This window comes from Rosa chinensis, chromosome 2 (genome assembly GCF_002994745.2).
Source record: "Rosa chinensis cultivar Old Blush chromosome 2, RchiOBHm-V2, whole genome shotgun sequence".
NCBI classification, from domain to species: Eukaryota; Viridiplantae; Streptophyta; class Magnoliopsida; order Rosales; family Rosaceae; genus Rosa; species Rosa chinensis.
The window spans coordinates 20,440,340-20,454,029 of NC_037089.1; the positions used below are offsets into that span (position 1 = coordinate 20,440,340).

General features: G+C 39.5%; 1 non-coding gene across 1 annotated transcript; it reads left to right on the top strand.

The window, feature by feature from the left end:
• The first annotated feature begins 5,446 nt into the window (after nucleotides 1–5,446).
• LOC112191099 lies at nucleotides 5,447–5,529 on the top strand. The gene has a single exon (XR_002932819.1). It is a non-coding gene; the product is annotated as a small nucleolar RNA U31b (small nucleolar RNA).
• Nucleotides 5,530–13,690: the final 8,161 nt, after the last annotated feature.

The window sequence follows — 13,690 nt, forward strand, 5'->3', positions numbered from 1 at the left end:
AGCTCCCTCATTCCCAATCTGGGGATATTTTCAAATAGTCGATTGAGTATTTCAAATACTTGAGACAGTGTTTAAGAAAGCAATTGTTAGTTTAGTCATGAGGAAGCAAAACGTTTAAAACAAATATTTATTTCCGTAAAACAGTTTTCACAACTTGGTGATTAAATGTAAAATAATAAATTTCGGTTCGTAAATGAACCATCCTCACGGATTACCTTTTGAATCGTCCTTTCACAATTATATGATGATCCAACAGTCAGATCCTCACGGATCGCGTTCTGAATCGTTCTTTCACAATTATACGATGATCTAGCGGTTGGATCCTCACGGATTGCCTTTTGAATCGTCTTTTCACAATTATACTATGATCGAACGGTCGGATCCTCACAAATCGCCTTCTGAATTGTCTTTCACAATTATACAATGATCCAATGGTCGGATCGCCCTTAAGATCATCCTCTCAAAATTATACGAAGATCCAACAGTCGGATCCTCACGGATCTCTTTTTGAATCATCTTTGTACAATTATACGATGATCCAACGGTCAGATCCTTACGGATCGCCCTTAAGATCATCCTCTCAAAATTATATTAAGATCCAACTGTCAGATCCTCATCTGAGACCATACAAAGTCATCAGAACACTTCTACGATCAATATATCAAATCTACAAGTCGATCAGATGGCATGATCCTCACGGATCAAAACCCATTTATGCTAGTATATCAAAACTACATTTCATAACAATTGAGACTTAATTAAATTTATGCCAAACAAGAATTAATACCAAAAATCTCGATCATTACATTTTGGGTCTTAGAGTTTTGGCTGCACAACACCTCCAATCATGGCGGCTCATCTTGTTGAAGACTTGAAGGTGTATTCTGGGTGGGAAAGAGAAATCCCCCGTATAGGGTTTCTTTTTTTCTTATTCTTTTTTTTTCTTTTTTTTTTTTTAGAATAAGAAAATTATAAAAATCCCCCATATGTTGGTTGAAAAATAATAGTTCTCAATTAAAAAAAAAATTAGGTGTGGTTTACAATTTTATATGGGTATTTGGGTACCCACGGTATACCCATACCCCACCCATTTTTATATGGGTATTTTGTAATTACCCATACCCATAAACTATGGGTATTACCCATTAACAAATACCCAAAAAGAAAAATTACCCATGGGTTTTAATGCCATCCCTAGCCAAACTAGCATGATTCAACATCAAAATTCACAAAGATTAGGGAAATTTTGTTAGGGTTAATATATTGAGAGAAAAAGTACTACCAATTGGACTAATCATAAGAAAAAATCATTTGACATTTTGAAAAAAAAACCTTCTTATGATTTTTTGTCCTCATTTGCATAACTTGGTGAATGTGTACTCTAACTTACAACAAAAAAGTTTTACCGCTGGACTAAATTGCATATTGTGTCAATGCATGTAATGAATTCCTACCATTATATGATTTCGCATTATAGAATTTAATCACTTCCAATATCTCCTATGCATATATAATAATAATTTTATATATAAAAAAAGATCATGAATATTAAGAGCATATGACAACTGATATATATATATAGGCTAATGTCACATGAAAATGGCCTAAATCGGTGGTAGTCCGTCTCATGTTAGTTTTATTTCAATCTTTCCACAACTTATTTTATGTTTCCAGAACTTGTTTCATGCAACATACATGTATGTGATAACCATTTTCATGCACGTTCATAATTAATTGATTATTGAGGTTAATCAAGTGTTTAAGGGCTTAATGTGGTTGTGTGATGCCCCGGAAATTCGTATTTATTTTCCGAGAAATTTCCGGAATCTAATTTATGGTTGTTGGACGGTTTCGTGGCTCGTGGATGGAGCGGAAGTGTTTCGGGCGAATAATTAATTGAAAAATATGGTTTTAGGGGGTTGCCAAAGGTTGACTTTTTATTCGTAGGGATTCTCCGAAAACTTCCTTCACGAAAGTTGTAGAGCGCATCAATACGAGTTCGTGGATATGTGGAACGCGAGAATCGGAGTTCGTATGAGAAAGTTATGGCCATTGGAAGGAATTTCCATTTTGGTATAAATAGAAGTTTCCCGAAGGAGAAACTTACTATTTTCATTTGTTTCCTTTTCCCGAAATCCTTTCTCTCTCTCTTCTCTCTCGTCCGCGCCTTCAGAAACAAAAATCTTCGACTGACCCGACCCGGACCCGGACGATCCGACCCGACTTTTCCGGCGGACTGCGGCTGTCTCCGGCGACGAAACTTTCCAGATCGGTTCGTCTCCTCCGTCTGGTCGTCCCTGTGGTGTCCTCTAGCACCGATTCTCGGTGGTGGCGGCGGTAGAAGGCGGTGCAGGTTGGCGTTTTCGGACCCGGCCGGAAAACTCAACTCCGGCGACTTCATGGCTTCAGGCTTCCTTGGTTGAGTTCAGAACAAGCTCGTTGATCGATCCATGGTGTTTGTTTTGATCAGTTGACGTGGAAATCGGTTCAACTCAGTTGGGATCACTGTTCACGGCTTGTGAGGTAGTTTTCGATCCCTTAGGCTTGTTTTCTGACTTCGAGCTAGTTATGAGAATTCACAAGCATGTTTAGATGAAGAACTTTGATGTTGGGAGTTTTGTGAAATAATGTGTTTTGGCCGGCGGTGGTGCACCACCGTCTGTGGTGGCGTTCCGGCGGTGTTCCGGCCACTTAAGGAACTGTTTTTGGTATTATATATGTTCTACTCGTTGATACGAGCGTTTCGATATATAATATGCAAATTTTGGAGTTCGTATGAAATAGTTATGATTTTTGCAGTTTCATACCGACCAATTTATGCTATTCCTGAGGATTTGAGCGTCCGATCGACTTGTGGGTTGGTCACATCGATCGTGGACGTATTCCGGAGACTTTGGGAGGTCTCGGATGTGGTTTTGCCTCGATTGGCGCCACTTTGGGGATTTTAGTTCAAAATAGGGGTTTCGAACTTTAATCAAATGTGAATCGTTACTGAATTGAGATCATTGGTGATTAGGTGCTTCTAAAGGTGAATTGGACGAGTTGTTGGTGATAGTGTTAGTTCGGTTCTGTATAGAAGACGCAGCGGGAATCTGAGGTGAGTAATCTCACGAAGTTCATATCACGAACGGGCTTACCTTTATCGTTTTGAGAGTTATTTAGTTAACTACAAACTATAGTTGGTATTAGTAGGCATTCCTGAGCGGATGACTACGTATATATATATTTACGTGAAATATATATGTTTTGGTGGTTTGTGAATTTTGAAACAATATGCATGAAATGATGCTTTTTATTGTTTTGGGTTGTGGCTTTTGGAAAACAAATTATTGTGGAAATGTTGATTTCGATTTGTTTTGAAAAGCATTGAGATTTGTGTATTTGAGGAACATTTTAGTTCGCGGGTGGTTTATTCAAATATGGGTTTTTACCGGGAGTAATTGATAGGGATCAATTACGGGGAATCTTTCATTTTAGATTCGTGTAACATTTTGGGTCCATAGTGACTCCTTTAATGTTTTGGTATTTATACCGCGGGTCCAAAAACTTACGAGTTGAGGATCGTGGGTGGGAAAATCGGGACTTCACGCCTTTGGCCGGGTTAGTGAATACGATCAGTTAGAGCTCTAGTCTGTCCGCCGTGCTTTGTTTCTTGATTGAAACGCGTTTGTTTATTCATTTAAACGTGTGAGTTTATCTCGTGATTTGAGTGAGTTTATCTCGTGCTTTGTTTCTTGATTGAAACGCGTTTGTTTATTCATTTAAACGTGTGAGTTTATCTCGTGAATTGAGTGAGTTTATCTCGTGCTTTGTTTCTTGATTGAAACGCGTTTGTTTATTCATTTAAACGTGTGAGTTTATCTCGTGAATTGAGTGAGTTTATCTCGTGCTTTGTTTCTTGATTGAAACGCGTTTGTTTATTCATTTAAACGTGTGAGTTTATCTCGTGATTTGAGTGAGTTTATCTCGTGCTTTGTTTATTGATTTAAACGTGATTTGAGTGAGTTTATCTCGTGCTTTGTTTATTGATTTAAACGTGATTCGTGTGAGTTATTCTCGTGATTGGTGTGAGTTGTGTGTGGTTTGAGTTACTCATACGGGCTTGCAAAAGCTTACCAGGTTTGTTGTGTGGCAACCCGGTGCACCATTCAAACGGTGTAGGGGTTAATCCTGCAGGTCAGGAGAATCGGGGCTGAAGTTGGGGTTGCATACTTGCAGCTAAACGGTAGGAAGAAAATTTTGTGACTTTACCGTTATTTGGACTTCCGTTGTAGTGAGCTCTGAGGAGCATTTACGTTTTATCTTGTTGTTGACAATTTAATTCGTAAGCTTGTGTAATATATAACTCTATGAGGCGAGTGTATATTAACTTTGAGGGTTCAGGGCATCAATATGTGTGCAAGTTAAGGAAAAAAAGATTTCAGGTATTTGTATTGATGACTGAACGTTCACGCATGTATAATTATGGGATTATATATATCGATTTTCATGTGTGTAAAATCAGGGGCGTGACAGGTTGCTTTTCCAACCACCCTTCTTGGTTTATAAAAGAAGTTGTATCTGTGAAGTATCTCACTTCCTCATTCGATAACTTCTTCTCCCATTTACTATATACTAAAGCGCCTGCACTATTCATTTTACTGTTCATCTTGGGGGTGGGAAATGACGCTTTTGCCCTCTGTTTTCCCTCAACTTACGGCGCTGCCATCGTTGTACAAATATCTGTTTTCAGTTGTTCGGGAAGCCTCCACTTACACCGACTTCAACCTTCGACTGCACCTCTTTCTTCGGGAATCATCTGTTTACAGCGACTGCTCATTATCTCCTCTAATCTCAGGTACCCAAAACAATTTCTTTAGGAATTCACTCTTTGTGGTCCTATATTATCAGTATTGAACAAGCGAATTCATGTCTGGGTTTGTTTTGGATTGTTCATCGGCTTATTCATGTCTGTGTTCATGCTTCAATTACTCTGATTTGTTCATGCGATTGGTTTTGTTTTGAACTGATTCATAGATAACTGATTCAATTGATAAAAGGTAACTTTTTATGTAAATTTTTTGGTCAATTTTGTTCGGTATGGGCTTTTGGGATTTTATTCGATTAAGGGTTTTGTGTGCGATTTAATGAGCATGGGTTCTCAGCTCATCATTTAAGTACGAGGTCAATTGGGTTTTGATTCATCTTATTTTTGAGATTTCGTTCCCACCTTTACTTTCTTTCTGACTCATTATTCAAATTAAATGTTTAGAAAGAAGACATGAAATTGGGTAAACAAAGTCTTGCATAGATAGAGAGACCATGAAACATGCACTCTAATAAGTCATCGGCCACAAAACAAAAGAGCCAAGTAAGTCAAATAAAACAAAATTGCAGACATAAATTTGTTTAGCTCTGTTGTATTTGTTTAGCTTGCAATTTGTAAAGTTGAATTTGGTTTTTGAGTGAAAATGATGATAGTGATTGTCGCCCAGTCTTATTTGCATCCAAGAGATGCAAGGTGGTGAATGACTTACTTACATCTTATTTCATTCATGTAGAAATTGATAGAAAGTTTTGATAGGGTAAATCAGTTATTGTTTTTCTGATGTGGTACTTCAGTTTGCTGGAAGTGACTGGGTTATTTTTACAAACCATTACTCTCATGTGGGTCAAATGATATAATCCATTAGATGAAAATGTAGTGGATAATGGATATTGACGTGACAAACCATTTGAGGGTTTTCGAAAACAGGGTCTTCGAATTCAATAAATATGCTATTTGAGTTTACGGTTGGTTGTAATAATTCCTTACTGTTTATTGAGGAGGTTCAAAGGCAATCTGCCTTAGTAGTGATACCTGCTCTAACACTAAAAAATCTTCAAAAGAACGTTTCAAAATAAAGCGGTTTAAACGTAGAGAGAGGATTCTAAATGTGTTTTGATAAAATTCTTTTGACTTTTTTCTTTCTTTGGATGAGGGCAGTTTTTGTAAAAGTTCTAGCGCTGGAGTGGATTTTGATTGATAATATTGATTACAAGAAGTTGAATATGTTTACCTTGATAGTATTGAGTTCGTCCATACGCTGCTTTCTTTGTCTTCTACTTTGGATTTTGATCGACAGTATAGGGTAAAAGGGAAATTTTTGTGGAACTACTGGGATTACGATCTGAAAGTTGTGTAAAGGATATTCTTTTTTGTTTATATATATGACAGATATATATGTATTAGCTGTTTTGAGTCTTTTGGTCTCAATTCTGGAGCTGATTGTTATTGTTCTGGGTTGTGGTGTTGGGTGCAGTTGGTTCTGAACTGAGGAAGAGGAAGCTGTTGTTCTGTGTGTTACCAGATTAAAGGTACTATGTTTTCGAGATTTTATTTTTGTTGTGGTATGATTTAATATCTTCTGGTGTCTGATTTAGATTTTTCTTATTCCTCCACTTTGGTTTTTTTACTTTCTAATACAATAATGAATGCTAAAGAAGAGTAGCAGTAGTATTGCTGGGTTAAGTTGGCTTGGCAGATTGTGTGAAAAGAGTATGTGAAGAGTAGTCATTAAATTGGAATGAGTAGAGTCAGACACCCATTTTGTTTGTATTCCTTGATCTTGATGATATCAGTCGCTCTTAATTATTAAAACCAAACCTCACAAATCAATATAGATGGGTACTGTGGTATCTTTTTATGTATGTGGAGTGCAGCTTTCTTCTGAAGCTTAAATTATTTGTCTGACATTTGCATTTGCTTTATTGTGCATGCCAAATAAAGGAGGTCTTTGTGGTGCTACACTGCCAAATTAGTCCAGGTAACAATTGACCAAAATGACCAAAACTGCATATGGTGGAGAAACTTCTTAGCTATAGTGATTTGTTGTCCATATTGGGACAAAGTAGGTGAATTGAAATGAATGTAAACAAACTTAAATTCAATATTGACAACAACCAAATAACTCAAAAGAGTGAGAATAACCACGGCCCTAAACCTTCACTGTAATTAATTATAGAGTTCTTGACCGAAATTTCTCGACTTGGATCTAATGGTATAGGTTCATATTATCACTGATACATTGGTGACAAGTTTGACATTTTGCACATCTATGGTCAACAAGCTCTTACTTTTGCAGCTCATTTATATCAATTTTCCTTTGATCTGCACTTATATATATATGAACGTGTGTAGGTTTACATTATTTCTATTTGCTTTGCTTGGTTTTGTTTTTAGCTTCAGTTTTACATGTACTGTTGGTAATTTACATTTTGTAGTTTCAAAGAAGTATCTCATAACATAAGATGATCTCCCTTCCAAGAAAAGAATAAAACTAATTTATATTATTAGTGTGTGAAATCTATGTAGTATACATAAATACTTTGTTTGCATTTGTACCACTGCCTACATCATAGAGGTCAATCATTATACCTTTTTTCTATATATAGGTTGCAGTTAGAGGTGGCAAACGGGCCGGGCCGGCCCGACCTGGACCATTTTAAGTAGGCCTAGTCGTGCTTCTTGCCGGGCTTGGGCCGACCCATTTATTATAGTGCCGGGCTCGTGCCGGCCCATTTACTTAAACATTAAGCCCGGCCCGGCCCATGGCCCGAGCCCATATCGTAGCTAGCCATGCTCGTGCCGGGTCAATAACGGGCCGTGCTCGTGCCTACCCACTATAAAGCACGATTTTAAAATCTTAATTTGAACAAATAAAAATTAATTTTATTTAACTATTTAGAAAATTAAAATAAATTAAGTTCTACAACGTTTTTCTTAATCTTAGCTTTTTAAGATTAGATTTCTAATAATTTTTTATATTCCACTATAAGAAAGAAAGAAAGAAAAAAACTCAAAATATATTGTTTTTAGTATATTATTGTGAGATTAATCTTTATTAATATAATGAAGATTTAGTATCTATTATTATTTCATTCATTCTATAGTTGTATTATTATGAGATTAGTCTTTATTAATAAACATATATTTGTTCAAGTAAACCCTAATTTGTGTTTGGCCATAACTCTAGGTTACTTGATCTAGTGGTAATAGGATTAAATTAGAAGGATCTAGATTCCTATTCAATGTAAGATTACTTTCCTTGTATGATTGAGATTCTATGCATTGTAATCCTCTATATAAAGAGACCCCTATTATCAATGAGAATACACAGCGAATTTCTCTCAATTTCAATTTCTCTACAACACGTTATCAGCACGAGCCCTAACCCTAGCCCTAAAAACCAAAACTCTTCTCACCAAAACTACCGCAAGCTCCTAGCCCTTGATAGCCATGCCGTACGCTTCCCCTGCAGCCCTTGCGCACCCGTGTGCAGCCTACTGCCCCTGCAGCATTGCCGCACGCCTGCTGCCCCCTGCAGCACAGCAACACGCTCGTTCCTGTGCAGATTAGGTTGCTTGCAGGCCCCGAAACATCTTGTTAGGGACCTCTGATAAAAATCCTTTCTTCATCAAAGTTGTTCATCTATGTCTCTTCTATCTGATCTCCAAATTTCAGCCATATTTGAGTCTTTTTGGGACCTGTACACCGTTTGACGTGGGAGCTGTTCAGCATGCTCTTTCCTGTGCATATCAGTCAGATTGCAAGCCCCGAAACTTCTAGTTCAGGACTTCAGATAAAAATTCTTCCTTCACCAAAGTTGTTCACCTCTTTCTCTTCTATCTGGCCTCCAAATTTAAGCCCAATTAGAGTAGTTTTGAGACCTGTACACCAATCGGAGTGGGAGCTGTTCAGAAGCGAATCTGCTCCGAATTTCAACAAGTTTGATTCGCCTAGGACTGAAGCTCGTCTGCAATCCTACAACGAGGATCGAATACGATTTGCAATCCTAAGAGGTATGGTTTACTAAAAGTTCCCGTTTTTGAAGTTTTTTTTATTCTTTTTCGCTTCTTTTTCTCGGGGACTTGCAACCTCCCTTCTTCTACCCCCCTTTCTTCATCATAGGGGAGACCTAATTAAGCCGAACTATGGGGGTTCGTGCTCACTCCAAGCTTGAAGCTTGTAGAGTCCTCCAAACTTAGAGTTTGTTGAGAAGAAACGATCGACCACAAACATCATTGTTTCGATCTAATCCAACCCCTCTTGGAATAGAATTTCTTGGAAGCGACTACGCTTGGAAATTTCTAATTTCATAGAAGCGACTACGCTCAGAAATTTTATTTGTTTTCGTGGTAACTTTTTCGCTCCGAAACTAACCCTAATTTCTTGTTCTCTTTCAGGATGAGTAACCTGAACAAATTGGACTTTGCTCCATTAGGAACAACTGACTCTGAATATCACAGGTGGGTTAGTGATGTCTGCCAGCATCTCAAGGCCGATGGAATCCTGGATACGATTCTCGAGCCTAGCCAGGACGTGCTAACTGTTGAGCAAGCTCAAGCTTTGGAAGCAAATAGAGCAGCCTTATAGGCAAATAAGGCGAAAGCCATCACCCTAATGAATCGTCATATGGATGATTCGCTCCAGTACGAGTGTATAAATGAAGAAGACCCCAGAAGGCTGTGGGTCTCACTCGAAGAAAGATTTGGCAACGTCCATGACTCCCTGCTTCGTGACCTAGAAGTGAGATGGCATAGCCTCCGCTTTTGTGATTTCAAGTCAGTTCTTGACTACAACTCGGAAGCACTTCGCATTAAATCCTTAATGGAATTCTGTGGTAAAGTGATCACAGATGCGATGTTGATTGAGAAGACTCTCTCTACCTTCCCTTTCTCTGCATTGAATGTTGCTAAGAACTATCGAATCGATGTTATTGCAGAACGAATCACAAGGTTTCATGAGCTCATTGGAGCTATGAATGTCGTTGAAAAGCATGACAACACCCTTGTGAAGAACTATAATTCGAGATCCATGGAAATAGAGTATATTCAGGAATCCAATTATAGCCGCGCCCCTAAGAGAGGGTGCCAAGAGCGAAAACCTAATCTTAGGGATACTTCTGGACGTTCTGGTCCATATAATCGCTCTACTTGGGAAGGTAATCGCCAAAATAGGCGAACACGGAACCGAAGAGGTCAATGTGGAAAGAGAGAGGGAGGCAACGCCTCTGGCCATGTTGGTGGCGCCACCAACACTAAGAGCCATCTAAATGACGCTTTCAAAGCGCCTCAATCAATGGAGTCTGAGCAAAGAGATGTATGTTATCGATATGGAGTATCCAATCATTGGGCACACATTTGTAGAGCTCGTGAAGAAATTGTCACCGCCTACAAAGCATATTGTGAAGCAAGAGAAGCTCATTATGTGGAACAAGAAGATCAAGAAGATGATCTAGAGTGAAGGGTTGAAGACTACAAATCTGGCTGGGATCAATAGATCGCCAATTCTGTTTAAATCTTTATTTTTTGCCAAGAGATGTAATAGGCAATTGTTATATACTTTGTAGTAAATGCCAATGGTTTAGTCTTTCTTCAAAGTAGGCTCACCCAAAGTAAGTGTGATGTCTAGGAAGGTTATGAGATTAGTGGTACTTAAGCGAGTCTTGCTCCACCGACATCTCTCTACTCACCTGGTCACATGTATTTTGGAATTACCGAAAGAAGTTAGACGACTACCATTGTTTTGCATTAGCTAGCATTTGGGTTAGATTCTCCTAATGGTTAAGAGACAATGATGTACTTCGTTGGCTTATGAATAAAATTTCGAGTTCTTTTCATTATGACTCAATTTTGATTCTAAGCATATTACTTTGTGACTATGATGGCTGGGCCATCAGTATTAATTCAAGGACATGGAATAGCCCAAATTCCCCTTGCCAAAGGGCACCTTGATTACTGTCGCAAAAAAAACTCTCTACGCTCTTAGGGCAAATCGCACCTATGAGTAGCCAACGGATTTTATGCGAAAACGCATGTAGAGAACGAAAATGAGTTCCTTTGCAATACCTCCAATGATTGCGAACAAAGGCGCATCTTAGAGAATTTTATGTGTCTCTCTAGTGGACTTTATGTCACTATTCGAGCTATTTAATCCAATAAAGTTATGAGAGAAGATCTCTTGGATTTAGACACATATTGGCTTTGTCACGACAGGATAGATCATCCTAGTCATGATATGATGATCCGTCTACAAAAGACTTCACACGGACATCTTTTCTCTCGAGCAAAATGAAGCATGAATTAAAAGTTGATTCTTCGACTAAGTGTGACCGACGCTGCTGCCTAGGGCACTACCTCCGTCCACCACCAGCCTAGGGCTGGTGTAGTCCCTATCCATGACTCCATGGATGACGTCCATCATGGTGATGGCGCCCTAAGTGATGCTGCAATCACCAACTTGCTTCAAAATAGCGTTTCAGACGCTCAGGCCTAACCAAAATTCTCATTGGTTGCTTCTAAAGCCTCTCGCTCGTTTTACAAAGCCCGTTCCTTAGGGAAACTAGGACTGAGACCGTCCTATGCAAAGGATATGAAAATACTCATTATGTTCTTACATAGAATCCATAGGGATTCTCTGGACTGATTCAACCAACTTGCAGACGTTTAAATATCTCATGATGTTGGTTGACATGCAAACACGCTGGTCACGTGTTGTGCCATTGTCCACTTGTAATGCTGCTTATGAAACACTCCTAGCACACAGCATATGACAACGGGCTCACTCCCCAAATCATCCTATTTAGTCAATTGGATTTGACTATGCTAGTGAGTTTACATCGAAGACTTTCGATGGTTATTGCATTTGGGACTGATGTTGGACATCATATTCCCATGAGCACAACCAAATGGTCTCGCGAAAACGACTACGATGGTAGTCCGGACATTGGTAATGCGCACCAACCTCCTTATATCCGCTTGGGGTGATGCAATATCACATGCAGCTATGCTAATTCGTCTACGACTCACTGCCACTCAATCTACCTCTGCGATACAGCTAGTGACTGGGTACAAATATCGTACTTACGCATATTTGAGTGTGCCATTTATGTGCCAATTGCGCCGCCACAGCGCTCTATAATGGGTCCTTACAGACGAATGAGCAACTACGTTGGATTTGAGCTTCCAACAATTGTCCGCCACTTAAATGCCCTTGCTAGACGATCTCCTTACCGCTAGATTTGCGGATGTCACTTTGATGAGACAGTCTTCCCGTCGTTAGGGGGAGATAAGAACACGAATGTTCAACAGGAACGACAGGAATTGTCATAGTTTGTCCCCACTATGTCTCATCTTGATCCCTACTAAAATGACGAGATCACACAAATATGTTGCAAACATTCCTGCAAGGATGGGCGTCCCTACGAGAGGACGTTGCGCCACCCTACACGGAGGTAGGCATGGTGCCAACGCCATAAAGAGTGGCACTTTGGCGTTACAGGCCATGGCCCCAGCTAGGATGCGTGGGAGGCCCGTGGGTTCGAAGGATACTTTGGCACATTCCAATCCTTTGATCATCAAGACTCAAAATCCGTCTCATGAGAATCTTCCGGGTTATGGTTATCGTTGGGGGACGCCTCAACGTCAGAACCTATTCCTGAGAATATAGAGCTCTATGAAAATTACACTAGTGTACATGAGACGTGGGATAGAAACTCCATCATAATGATGATGTAGTTCGCATGCGCATGAGTTTGTTGAGTCTGATGATATCGAACCACTCTCCGTTGATGAATGAATGCCAACGTAGAGAAATTTGGCCTAAATGGAAAGATGCGATCCAGGTTAAGATGGATTCTCTAACGAAGAGGAAGGTTTTCTGAGCCAGTAATGCCAACACCTCCTGACATAAAACCTATTGACTAATGGGTCTTCGTTAGAAAGCGTGATGAGAAAAAGAGATGGCAATCTCGCCTTATGGCGCAAGGTTTCTCACAAAACGCCCTGGAATCGACTACGATGAGACATATTCTCTCGTAATAGAAGTCACTGAACTCCACTACCTTGTCAGTTTGGTAGTTTCCAAATAACTGAACATGCAACTTACAAATGTGGTCACTACGTATCTCTATGGGGATCTAGATACGGAATATACATGAAGGTTCATGGTGAACTTCATTTACCCAAGTCAAGTGGCTCTAGACCATGGAGCGTGTTTGTAATAAGGTTGAAATGCTCACTAAAGTGACTACTTGATTGGGAAGGGATATGCCAAAGCGTTTCCATAACAAATTTCGGATTCTATCGTGGTTCATGTTGGACATGATCTTTATTGGAAGCCCTAAAAGAGTTAAGGGAAACCGCTGAACACTAGAAATCCGAGTTTGAGATGAAGGATTTTGGGAGAACACGATTATGTCTCGGTTTGGAACTTGAGCATCGTGTTGATAGATGCTTAGGCATTTTGACAAGGTCAAACCTTCAAGCACCCCCATGATCATCCGTAGTCTTGATCCTGAAAAGGATCCTCTTCGTCTGAAGGATGATGATGAAGATGTGTTAGAGGCAGAAGTGCCTTACATAAGTGCAATAGGCGCATTATTGTATTTAGCTCAATGCACAAGACCGGACATCTCATTTACCATGAACTTGTTAGCTAAGGTATAGCTCTGCACTAACGCGACGCCATTGGATTGGTGTAAAAGATATCTTTCGATACTAGATGTACGACTGATATGGGCATGTTTTATCCCTACAGAGAGATGATGGATTCGGACCCATCACACACCAAGAACGCCGCCAACACTGGTCTGCGTCCACTATCCCCATCCCAAAACGACATGTGTTTTGGAAGGTTTTGCTGATATTGGGTATCTCTCTGACCCACACA